The 13,261-nt window shown below is 42.4% G+C and overlaps 1 protein-coding gene across 2 annotated transcripts in view; it reads left to right on the top strand.

Annotated features, from left to right (window-relative positions):
- LOC134870766 (zinc transporter ZIP11-like) overlaps positions 1–13,261 on the top strand; it is a 102,008-nt gene that overhangs the window by 31,400 nt on the left and 57,347 nt on the right. The window lies entirely within an intron of this gene.

Genomic DNA, 13,261 nt, shown 5'->3' with positions numbered 1-13,261 from the left:
TATTATAATTTCCTATGTTTTCACTCGTGTATAATCACCTGTCAGCTGGAAATCTCAGAGAGTCATGTTGCAGCAACGAACCTCAATGTAAAACACTCTGACCTCAACAAAGCTCCTCTAATGGGACGCAGGCAGAAGTTATGGCAGTGACGATCTTACTCTAAAGTCGGACTGTGGAACACTTATCTGGATCTGGTCTCAAGAGCACTTGAGTAGAAAAGCAGAAAATGACCAGGAAGAGGATTCCAATTTGGGAGAGGAGGGATGATAAGGGGCAGGTTTAAGTGGTTTTTAGGAAGCAAGAGTGCTATTTCATGGAAGGAAAGATAGAAAAAGACAAGGTTTATCTACCTTAAATGTGTCGGACTTTACACTTAGTGGGTGCATTGATTACGACCCAGTGTTGTGTGTGTGTGTGTGGATCAGTCGTTCTTGAGAGGCATGAATACTGAAGGCCAAGAAACCACTACTCTAGTTCTGCTGTTTCCCTCGGATAATTTGTGTGAAGACTGGAGTGTCTGCTCTCACTCGATTTGTACTTCAGTGCTATTTTTCTCACCTTACTATCCCTCTGTAGCTCACTACCATCACCATAACAACTAATAGTGATCGGGCGAGTGTTGAAGTGGGAGCATTGCATCTCATTATACAGTATATCACCGGGTCTGGGTTTCCTGTCCACACTTTCCCGGGGATACTTAGCCAAACGGACAGCCGCACAATGACCAGAGCACAGCAAACACATGACATCTTTACTGTTTGCCATGTGTGCTGAATGGAGGTCTTACTGCAGGGACTGACTGGGATGGTTAGTCATGGTTACCAAGGAAGGAACCGTGTAACTGGAACACGCCGGCTCTTTGAGAAGCTTTAAACCTCTGCAACGTTTTTGCGTTTGCACTCACTGCACAGGTGAAGACAGTGAAGTGGATACTAGGGAAACAGAACAAGAACATATAGATTTATTCATCTGTACTTCTCAGTGCCAAAGTGTTGTGCCATAGTTATCTTGATCTAAAAGGTTGGAAAGGAAAGGTGTGGAGGTCAATGTGTCGGGTGGTACGTGTGAAAGACCCATGTCTTCAATTATTTCTTCCGCCACGGATCGAGCTATGATGCTAATAAGGTTAACGTAAATCTTTTGTAGAGGTAAAGGAGAGCTTTTGGAATAGTAGAAGTCCCTGCATGCCAAAGAAACACCAGTTTAAGTGTCCGCTTGCAGACCGAGTGGACGATCGGTCCCCAATTGATCTAAATTAAACCATAAATGCAGCCGATCAACAATCTCCAATCACATTTTGTAATTGTTTGCATGACTGAGCATCATCATTGCGCTCCTTTTTTATAGATTAAAATATGCATGGTGTTCTTAATTGTTGGATCTGATTGGCAAAATCCGCCAGTCAAAAAGAGGCTTGCAGTGGGCTGGGTCCTGGAGGAGGTAACTCCGGCCCTGAGAAGAGCCCTACCTGGCGAGCCACTGGAGATGAAGGATGTTTGCAAAAAAGAGTTTCATCAGGTTCCACACTATGGCCCCGCCAGGTAGGGCTTCTCAGGGCTAGCGTTACCTCCTCCAGGACCCAGCCTACTGCAAGAGAGCAGAACCAGGTAACCAGCACGGTTTTATCTAGTGACTTATTACCTGTTTCTGATCAGGTGTCTGGTCTCCGGCCGAGCCCCTCCCATCTCTGCAGCAGCCAGCGCTTTTTTCTGAGTTTCATTGACTTGAATCCAATGTAATTTTCCTCTGATGCGTCACCCATTTCAGTCACCTTGGAAGAAATGACTAAACTGTTGTCTTTGTCTCCTGCCTGGCTCCTCTAACATCAGGACACCTATCACCTGGTCAGCAGGACTCCATAGCTGTGGCCAGGGTCTGTGCTGAGCTGAGCGCAGTTGTAGTCAAACCATCGGACCAGAGTGAGGCTTTGTGTATCTGCCAGGTCCAGAGAGTGTGTGTGTAGTTGACCCTGTCATTAAACTGTATTATGTACTGTGTGTTGGACAAATGTTTTCTGTGTTTGATAAGGACTTTAAAAGTTCTTAATTGAGGCCCACTGGAGCAAGCCTGGCTTAAACCGAAGAAAAGCCATCTGGGAAACCGTCAATTAACACACTCTTTGTTTCGTTCTATCCCACACAATTTGGAAACAAATGCTGGACAAACATGGCCTATTTTCCTCATTGCTTTCCCTTGATTCTTGTTCTGAAACTACACGATCAGCCTCACGATGAGCCTAGCTGACTTTATTACATCCCTTGGCATCCATAATTGGATATAATCCGCTTCCACACTGTAGTATGGCAACATAATGAAGGCATTATTATGGTTGTGTGTGTTTCTTTTAACCCTTTGGACCTCGTAATAATGATTGGTCTGCTTTATGTGAGGGAATATGTGACTGTGGTGGGTATTTGGATAGGTTACAGAACATGAGTAACTATGACACCAAATGATATATTATTACTAACACAGAAAAGTCAAAGCTAGCTTTACGTGAGGGTATTTTTTAAGGGCCGTCTTCTTCTTCTCCCCCTTGCAAAAGGGAGACAGGAAGTGAGAGAAATATGATGCAACGATTGCTCCATTGACTTTGCAATTGCACCATCTCCAAAATTGGCCTCTCGTTCGGTCTGAACACACTTTTATGTTGGTAGACCATTTCACCATTAAGCCCAAACACAACATCTGCTCTGTGACACTCTCTCCTTTTTTATGAAGGCAAAAGGTGTCATTACTTGTGAATGCCAAGGTTTGGTGCCAATGCATAGAGTAGTGTTCTGATATAAAGGGTGAAAAGTAAAGATGTGAAAGTGGAGGTGGATGATAGGAATGTGGTTGTGTAGAAGTGCAACGTTTGCAACCTGTAGTGTGTCAGGGTATTTATGTATTTGACATACCTACATTTCTTTAGGCCCGTCTTAACCACAGAGCTTATTAGGGTTAGGTTTGGGAAAGGCTCTGGCTCTCGGGGATAGAGGAATGTTAAAAACGTTCTAAAAAAACTCAAATAATTTCATAAAATGATCAATAAAGACTGTTAAATAATAAAAGCCAAGTTAAAAACCAAGCCCTTGGGGAATCAGTTAAAGACCTGGGATTGGTGGTCATTTATTTCTGAAAATTTACGAAAGTTATAGTAGTATAAAAAGAAACGTACAAAATAAAGTAAAACGCTTATAAATAAAGGTAAGTTCTAATTCAAACAACCTATGTACCGTCAAAACATTAATTATGATGTCGTCGTCTCATCTCGACACTAGCGTCTTGTCGGTGAATGGGTCCAAACCAGTTAGGGAAACCAATGTAGAAGTACTGCATAGAAACATGACTGCATCAGAGGGGCAGAAGAGCATGTTTCCCTTCATGCAAAGCAAAGAAGGAAATACATGCGACTGGTGCGGACGGGATAACTGTCAGGTATTGAAACCGCTTAACGCCCAGATGTGTGTGAAGGTCTGAAGTGGGAGCAGATTTTACACAGAAATCCTTTTTTTTACTCGGAAATCACAAACAATAACAATACGCAAACAAATGTGGGGGTTTCTGCTTAAATCCCAAAGGCATTGGGTTCCTCCTTTGCCCATTCAACCATATTCTCACATCACCAGTTATCCTGCTGACAACCAAAGCAAACTTCAAAAATGACCTCCTTCTCCTGACTGTGTGGCTCTATACCAGAGAGAAACTATTTGATATGTGGCTCCTGAGTCATGCTGTCCGATGCCTCTCGAGGGATTTGAAAGATGAAAGTAAGAACATGTTGTTTTTCCTGAATCAACAGATGATGTTGGGCTTTTTCTTGGAAGTCCCACAGTGGTACCTAGCTTCATATCTTTCTTGAAGAGCCAACAAACAAGAAAATATAAATGATTGAGTGAAGCCGTTTTTGATTCTGCGTCGAGTTGTTTTGAGCAGGCAGCAGCCAAACCAGGTCATCAAAAATAGGACAAAGCAGCTGCATCCAATATTCTGTTTTCTGCATAACGATCCTGACTGTGTGCAGCCGAGTGTTGCGGAGAAAGGCGCTCAAGCTGCAAAAAAGTTTCATCGCCACTGGGCACCTCGTGTAAATTATGCAAACACTTGTGATACTTCAAGGCTGCAGGAAGGAACAGAGCTCATCAAATTGCATATGCCACATTATCATATCACCGTTTGACTTAATATTACGTGACCTATTTTACCCAGAGACATCAGCTGCAGTGCGTTCTCAGAAACCCTTATCTATCATGCTGCAAGACTCCCAGTGTCAGCGGTTTGACGTCTAATGGGAGACAGGAGAGCGCGAGGCAGCCAGTAAGGGGGAGAAAAAGTATGCTAAAAATCCAGGAGCTCTACGTAGATTACTCCCTCCAAGTCACAGGGTTATCGCACATGTTTGGATTAACTCTTCGAGTGAAAACATAGCACATTTTTTCTTCACGTCAAGATGTAAGAGAGGCAAGGCAGGAGACATACACAGAAATATTCGAGTTGCTTGCAATGTTTTTGCTAACAACTGTCTACATCAGCTGTCTCCAACACGTCGCTCGCGAGCTACCAGTCGCTCGCAGCCCCCTTCAAAGTAGCTCGCCAAATAGTTTACATTTAAACCATAGACTGTAAGATTTAAACACACATTTTCAGAATATGCCAATTTCATTTGTCACCTGTGCATAAAGTACCGCTCATCTTCTATCTGAAGATATGTTGCTACGATATTTGTTTTCACAAAATATGACACAGAGCGCTGTTATCAACCGGTATTGCTAACAAGTGCTAATCCGAGGTAATTGCTAAATCTGTAAACAAGGCGCGTCCATCTTTTCCGACTTTCCGACCTCGAATGTGACGTCACTCCCAGTTCCGACCTCCGACCTCTGATGTAAACGGCAAACACCGAACGCAGCATTAGCTTGACCATGGCCGCTGAATGCAACAAGAGGCGGAAAACCATACTTTTTTCACGAGAATTGGGAAATAGACTTTTGTTTCACAAGTGTAAAGGACAAGTGTGTTTGTTTGATCTGCGGAGTAAGCGTGGCGGTCGGTAAAAAATGCAATGTGGAGCGCCATTTCACCACAGTCCACAGAACCTTCTCACGGAACTTTCCCGCTGGTAGCAATCTACGAAAAGAAAAGATAAAGGACCTGAACATACAGCTACAACGACAGCAGTCTGTTTTTACCAGACCAGCACAGAAGGCTACTGCTTGTACGGAGGCTTCGTTTAAAGTGGCGCACATCCTGACAAAACGCAAAAAGGCCTTCACTGATGGCAGTGTTGTAAAGGAGGCCATGACCGCGGTGGCTGAAACGTTATTCAAGGACCCTAAATGTAAGACAGAAATATTGTCTGCTTTCGCTGATGTACAACTTGGTGCAAATACAATGGCAAGGAGAGTGTCTGCACTGGCTGTGGATGCGGGAAGACAGTTGGAAAACTGACATTAACAGGTGTAAATGGTTTTCTATTCAGCTGGATGAATCTGTTGACGCAAGCGATACAGCCCAGCTGGCTGTTTTCATCCGCATGGTTTTTGATGATTTCACTGCGCATGAAGAGTTTTTGACTTTACTTTCATTGAAAACTACAACAAGGGGAGTCGATATTTACAATGCTGTGAAGAACTACTTCACGGAACAGGAGATCCCTATTGAAAAGCTGGTGTCAATAACCACTGACGGAGCACCAGCGATGACAGGTCGTCACTCTGGATTTATTGCCCGATGCAAAGCAGACCCGGAGTTTCCGCCATTTCTGGCCTACCATTGCATAATTCACCAACAGGCTTTATGCGCGAAGGTCATGGGATTTGAACATGTCATGGAGCCGGTTGTCAAGATTATCAACTCCATCAGAGCAAAGACTAAGCAACACAGGACCTTCAAGCAATTCCTGGAGGTATGCACTGTGGCCTATGGAGATCTCCTGCTCCACACTGACATCAGATGGCTCAGTAAGGGTAAAGTACTGCAACGTTTCCTTTCCTTGCTGGGTGAAATCAAGATTTTCTTGGAAGAGAGGGGGGAGGACACCACCTTGTTATCTGATGCAGTGTGGGTCCTTGATCTTGCGTTTTTGACAGATGTAACTGAGAAAATGAATAACTTGAACGTACAGTTGCAAGGTAAAGAGAAAGACGTCTGCAACATGATCAGTGCTGTTAACGCGTTCAGCGCAAAACTGGCTTTTTTCATCCAACAGTTGAAGGCCAAAGATTCCAGCATTTCCCCTCTGTCACAAAGGTTTTGGAAACCCATGCAGGGGTAGCTGATGCTTTGAACACAGAGAAGTACTGTGACCTCTTGATCAAGCTTGGCCGGGAGTTTGCAGACAGGTTCAGAGACTTTGAGAGACTTGAGCCCTGTGTGACATTAATTGCCAACCCATTCATGAATGTGGACATTAGTCAGATTTCTGGGCAGATGGCAGACCTTTTCTGTATCGATCCTGTGGAAATGTAACTTTTAAACCTCCAAAACGACATACGGCTGAAATCTCAACAGCATGCTGAACATTTCTGGAGCTTGGTTGAGCCAGAAAACTATAAGAATCTTTGTCAAGCAGCTCTGAAGACAGCTGCTTTGTTTGGGTCTACATACCTCTGTGAATCTTCTTTTTCTGACATGAATGTCATCAAATCTAAGTTCAGAACAAGACTGACAGATGAACATTTGAAAGACTCCATAAGAGTGAACCTAAGTGGGTATATTCCAGCATACAGCTCTCTTGTTGGCACCATGCAGTGCCAGGTATCTCACTAACTAAAGGTGCTTGACTGAATATGTAGGCTAGTGAATAAATTACTGAAAGTGTGATGTGGACAAAGTTAAGAAGTTATAATTGTTCAACATCAATAGTAACCTATGTGATTTCAAAGGTGTGAGTTATGTTTGGACAAAGTGTCAGTGTTTTGTAAATGTTATGCAAAAAATGTGAGTTTATCAGTGATAGCTGAAAAGAAAGAAATGCATAGACATGCATACTGATACATATTTAGTTACATTTCTGAATTTTGAGTGTGAGTATTGGCTGCCAATATTTTGAAAATGTTCATGCAAAAAAAATATGTTGAAAAAAGAAAGAAATGTTTTGACATGCATACTTTGAGTTTAATTTGAGTATTAATGTTCTTACACAAATAGTGAGTGTTGGATGTATGTTCCGTATATGCTTGTGCCAAACGAAACCTTATTCAGGGACTTAGATAGGTGTGAATAAATGTTACACATGATATAAAACACAAGTAGCTCTCCGTAATTTTTTTTCTTTAGAGGTAGCTCTCAGAGGGGAAAAGGTTGGAGACCCCTGGTCTACATGATACGAGCAAACGTCATCACGCCCAACATTAGCCTCCTTTAGCTTAGCGGTGGTGACGTGAAGTCATGTGACCGTGCTGTAGTTCCTTTATAGCCCAACATTAGCCTCCTTTAGCTTAGCGGTGGTGACCTGAAGTCATGTGACCGTGCTGTAGTTCCTTTATAGCCCAACATTAGCCTCCTTTAGCTTAGCGGTGGTGACCTGAAGTCATGTGACCGTGCTGTAGTTCCTTTATAGCCCAACATTAGCCTCCTTTAGCTTAGCGGTGGTGACCTGAAGTCATGTGACCGTGCTGTAGTTCCTTTATAGCCCAACATTAGCCGCCTTTAGCTTAGCGGTGGTGACGTGAAGTCATGTGACCGTGCTGTAGTTCCTTTATAGCCCAACATTAGCCGCCTTTAGCTTAGCGGTGGTGACGTGAAGTCATGTGACCGTGCTGTAGTTCCTTTATAGCCCAACATTAGCCGCCTTTAGCTTAGCGGTGGTGACGTGAAGTCATGTGACCGTGCTGTAGTTCCTTTATAGCCCAACATTAGCCGCCTTTAGCTTAGCGGTGGTGACCGTGAAGTCATGTGACCGTGCTGTAGTTCCTTTATAGCCCAACATTAGCCTCCTTTAGCTTAGCGGTGGTGACTTTGCTTTCACACTCTCCTGCTCAGACACACACACACACACACATACACACACATACACACACACACACACACACACACACACACACTCTCACTTATTTGTGTAATTCCATCAGTCAAGGGAAATCATGTGGATAGTTTCTAACGAGGAATAATGGCGCACCTCTTACTGCACCTGTCACTAACCGGTTAGCACTAATAATCCAATTAATCATCCGGTACTTTAACACACACACACACACCAGCATGGGAACCCCTCTCTGTATTCTGTGCTTCGTTGTTGTCTGTTGACGTTTATTAAATAAATAAACAAAATTCATATCCCACTTTTGATTGGCTGTGGAGGCTTTCATCTTTCCCCCCTGTGTGTGTATCCTCTTGTGTCCTCTGTGGCTCTTTGACCACCTGCCCATTAAAGTGAAGCCCTCTATAATTGCGTCTCTGAGCTATCATTACAATCTTCTGGCCCTTCATATGTCACACACACACACACACACACACACACACACACACACACACACACACACACACACACACACACACACACACACACACACACACACACACACACACACACACACACACACACATTCCCCTTTCAGTTTGTTATCTCCACTCTGTAATGATTGGCCTGTGAACAAGTGATGCCATCCTTATCTGTGTGTGTGTGTGTGTGTGTGTGTGTCTGTTTAATGAATGATGCTGGTGAAACACTGATAGGCTATCTTGAGTAAAATGGAGGTGAGTACAGGATGTTCCCCAGAGGCTTTTTTATAATGTGGAAGGAGGTTTATATTGGTGGCACGTCCATCGGGGGAATTGATTGGCGCTAATTGATGCTCTCATTTCTCAATAGAAGGAATTTGTTGTGTTGCGTCGTCACATTTTTCTTTGCTTGTAAGTCTGAAAATGTAGAAAATGAGAAGACCAAGGAGCCGTGGCGTTCTGATATGCTGTTATACAGTAGCTTGAGGCTTATAAAGAGGCTTATATCCCAGAGAAGCAGATATCATGTCATATAGTATCACACGATTCAGACCTTTGAACCTTCCTGGTGTCTTTAGGGCCAAATCTGACCCGTTTCAAAGTGTTTTTAGGTCAGAATAAGATGTTATTTCCTCTAATTGACAAAAAACACAAGATCATTTTAATCGGTGTTTCCTTATGTGCTGCCAATAAATATTTGGAATGGTTTCAAAACACTATACTCCTTAAACGTTGAGTTATACCATGATTACCCATTGAGAAATGTTCTTCTGATCCAGTCAAAGTACTTCAAATGTTTTAATTCAAGGCTAAGGTTTCATTCGATCTAAATGAAGTATATTGTCCATACAATTAAATAAACGGTCAAAACACAAAAGCTAAAGACCATTTTAGTGCAGAATAAAGAGTATGAAGCACATTTCCTGGTGCCTCTTCTCTGTAGCTGATGGCTGTAGCTCAGCAGGCTCAGCAGATTGTCCACTAATTGCAGCGCTGCCTCCCGTCATGTCCTTCGGCGAGATGCTGAGCCCCGGTCGGTCCTGATGGTCGGACCAGTGCTTGGCCTGATAGCTCGGCGGGTATCTGTGTGTGAATGACGGGCACATCGTTAAGAGTATACACACAATTACAAGAAGTGCACTCAGAACCAGCCAGCTAACCAATCAGAGAAGACTGAACTCTGGTTTCAGGGTGAAAATAGAGTTGCTGCAGCACAGGCAGTATGAGCAGAATGAAGAGCTTCCTGATCAGGCACTTCATACTAATATGAACCGTAGAATGAGCAGAACATTTCTACTTTATACCCCAAATATTAGATTTATACAACAAATCCTCCCTGTTTTTATTTTGCATAAAAAGCTGCTTAAACCAGGACTGAAAGGTTAATCCTGGGGAACATTAAATTGGCTGTTTGCTTGTAATGCCCTGGAGCTGGAGTCTGGGGGATTGGGATTTGCCGGAGTGACAGGAGACGGCCTGATTAAGACATCACCTAGGGTTTTGCACGGTCTCACATTGACTTCCTGCCAGTCATGTCGAGCTAATCCATTTATTATGTGGGGGTCTCTTCAGCGGGTGTGTTGCATGTTCAGCTGTTGTTCCCTGTCGCCATCGATCACCAAGTCTCAGGAACTTCCTCTCAGGTTTCTATTCTTATCTTTAACTCCTCTCCTCCACTGTCTGCATGCAAAGGTTTAGGAAGCAACCTTCATGCACAAGCCGCTCATCTGGTTAGTTGTGCAGCATGGTTTTATGGCTGTAGGGTCAAATTAAAACCATGGTTCTGATTCATAAGTCTGTGGATGTCTTTTTTATGCTGTGTTTGTAAGAAAGCATAAAAGAGACATCCAGTTGGTCAGCTCAACGCAAGATTAAGAAAGCTTACGGGAAAGATACACCTCCAAATCCATACGCCTTTTAGTGTTGGAAAACTGATTCGATGAAGGCATAAAAATCATAGTACTGTGTGTCATAAAGCCTTGCAAGCTGCAACCTGAGTATATACCGTGCAAATATAAGTCAAGCTATGAAAACCACTGTGAAAATGTCATATGCAACAGGCTCTAGAGGAGATCACAGATGCAAAACGTTATCGTACAAGTGTCCAAAGAGAAAGTGTCATCTCAATCCTGACGGACCTTACATGGTCCGGTATCTTTTGGCCATGGTAGGAAAGTCTATCTTTGTGCCTTTGGGCTGCAGAGGTATGACACACAAGCACCAGACTTTCTTACATTCCACTACATATACTATTTGAACATGCAAGCATGACAGAAATTGACTTAAAAAGACCCTCTGGTTGCCAAGAATGTGAGCTGTTATTGGACTGATAGTGACAGTTGCACAGGTTAAACTGAAGCATGTCTGTCCCGTCCAATCAAATCCAGTGATGCACAAAAGGTTGTCGAGATTGAACCAGCAATTAAGCATTGTGCATAAATTGAAATTTTGCAAAAGGACAGAAAATCGCTTCCAGAAAACCAGATAACACTTATTTTATTTTGCCCTGAATTTCTTCTCCCTGTCAAAATGGTTCACCCACATTACCCACAATGCAACATTACTAGACGCGCCGATGCTTCAGTGACGGAGGCAATTTATAAACATTTTTAAAACAACTCTTTCAGACGTACTCTAAAAAACAGACTTTGATGTGTAAAATCCAAAAGAGTTTGGAGACGTATTGATTTTAAAAGCATGTCTACCGAAAACTCAAACTCAAAGCCATCAATGAAGAGTCGTTTGTTTTTCTTGGTCAGAATTTGCACATTGATCACACCTGGTTCTGTGTGTGTGTGTGGCCATCTGTGATTGTGTTCCCGATTTATCTACATTCAGGCTGCACGTAATTAGCTTCTGATTGCCTCTAGCAGTGGATAATTATGCAATCAGCAGGTGGGATGCTGTCACAGTGGTCCGCCTGCTCATCGGAACTTCTGCTATTTTTTTAATCTTTGTGCTTTTTGGGGGTTTTCTTTTGTGGGTCACAATGCTGTGTCTGGGTCATCTGACCAGTCACTGAATATAATTGGGTTTTTGACTTTGAGACAAATAATCCCAACTTTTACAGATTTTAATGTTTTATGTGCTTTTTTTTCATGTTTTGTGACATTTTCCAGGAAGATTCATGAAGAAAGTAGTAAAAGTTGTCGTCAGAGAAGTAAAAAAGTTAGTTTCAACACCAGAATGAGTCATGAGGTGAATTGGGTTTTCTAACAGTTAATATTAAAACATAATGTGTATTTAAGTAAACCTAAGAATGTACGTATGAATATTAGAATTAATTAAGATATTGTTTTATTATCAAGAAATAAGATTTTAATGGAAGTGTTTTTGTTTAGTTATTATTTAGCAGTTTGATATACTGTTCTGTGTTTTAAATGACCCTCTTTTGTGCGATTTATATAACTTTATTGTCCAGTAGTTTCGCAAACGATTCTGAGTTTATTTCTGATGCTTTTAATACCCTACCTTACCTCTCTTCGGAGGAATTTGCACGCAGCTCTGAGCGTCAGAAACTGTGTGCCCTGAACGCTGCCGTGAATGATCTATGATCTAATGAGACAGCACAGGTGATTTGTGTGTGTGTGTGTGTGTGTGTGTGTGTGTGTGTGTGTGTGTGTGTGTGTGTGTGTGTGTGTGTGTGTGTGTGTGTGTGTGTGTGTGTGTGTGTGTGTGTGTGTGTGTGTGTGGTGTGTGGTGTGTGGTGTGTGTGTGTGGTCAATAAACAAAGCCAAACACCTGTCCTTCTGTGTCTGAAACGAGGCGCTCAGAGCTTTTGTTCAAACGCTTTCAGAGGCGAGAGGGTGCGTCATGCATTAGTAACGACCCTCTGCCTCACATTAAAAACCCCTATCAGAACGCCAAGGTGTGTGTGTGTGTGTGTGTGAGAGGAGAAAGAAGGGATGGTGATTGACGGGATGCAATTATGTCTGTTCATTAATTATTTCTGACTAATCTTCGTGAAGAAAGACTGTAAGGGAAAAACTAATTATGCACAGAAAGTTTTACATGTCTGTGAAACACTATCATCTTTAGATTGCATTATATTATTTTAATTGGGTTAATTAGAAATACCTCCTGAGTGGCTAAGCATTTTAAAAACTATGCATATAATATCAGTCTCTACTTTAAAGAGTCCTCTCCTGCTGATGTTCAGGTGTATATCAGTATGTAGTGTCTCTACTTTAAAGAGTCCTCTCCTGCTGATGTTCAGGTGTATATCAGTATGTAGTGTCTCTACTTTAAAGAGTCCTCTCCTGCTGATGTTCAGGTGTATATCAGTATGTAGTGTCTCTACTTTAAAGAGTCCTCTCCTGCTGATGTTCAGGTGTATATCAGTATGTAGCGTCTCTACTTCAAAGAGTCCTCTCCTGCTGATGTTCAGGTGTATATCAGTATGTAGTGTCTCTACTTTAAAGAGTCCTCTCCTGCTGATGTTCAGGTGTATATCAGTATGTAGTGTCTCTACTTTAAAGAGTCCTCTCCTGCTGATGTTCAGGTGTATATCAGTATGTAGTGTCTCTACTTTAAAGAGTCCTCTCCTGCTGATGTTCAGGTGTATATCAGTATGTAGTGTCTCTACTTTAAAGAGTCCTCTCCTGCTGATGTTCAGGTGTATATCTGTATGTAGAGTCTCTACTTTAAAGAGTCCTCTCCTGCTGATGTTCAGGTGTATATCAGTATGTAGTGTCTCTACTTTAAAGAGTCCTCTCCTGCTGATGTTCAGGTGTATATCAGTATGTAGTGTCTCTACTTTAAAGAGTCCTCTCCTGCTGATGTTCAGGTGTATATCAGTATGTAGTGTCTCTACTTTAAAGAGTCCTCTCCTGCTGA

This window comes from Eleginops maclovinus, chromosome 10, assembly GCF_036324505.1.
Source record: "Eleginops maclovinus isolate JMC-PN-2008 ecotype Puerto Natales chromosome 10, JC_Emac_rtc_rv5, whole genome shotgun sequence".
Classification (NCBI taxonomy): domain Eukaryota; kingdom Metazoa; phylum Chordata; class Actinopteri; order Perciformes; family Eleginopidae; genus Eleginops; species Eleginops maclovinus.
The sequence above is the reverse complement of the archived record's forward strand: the minus strand, read 5'-3'. Positions and strand labels throughout refer to the sequence as shown.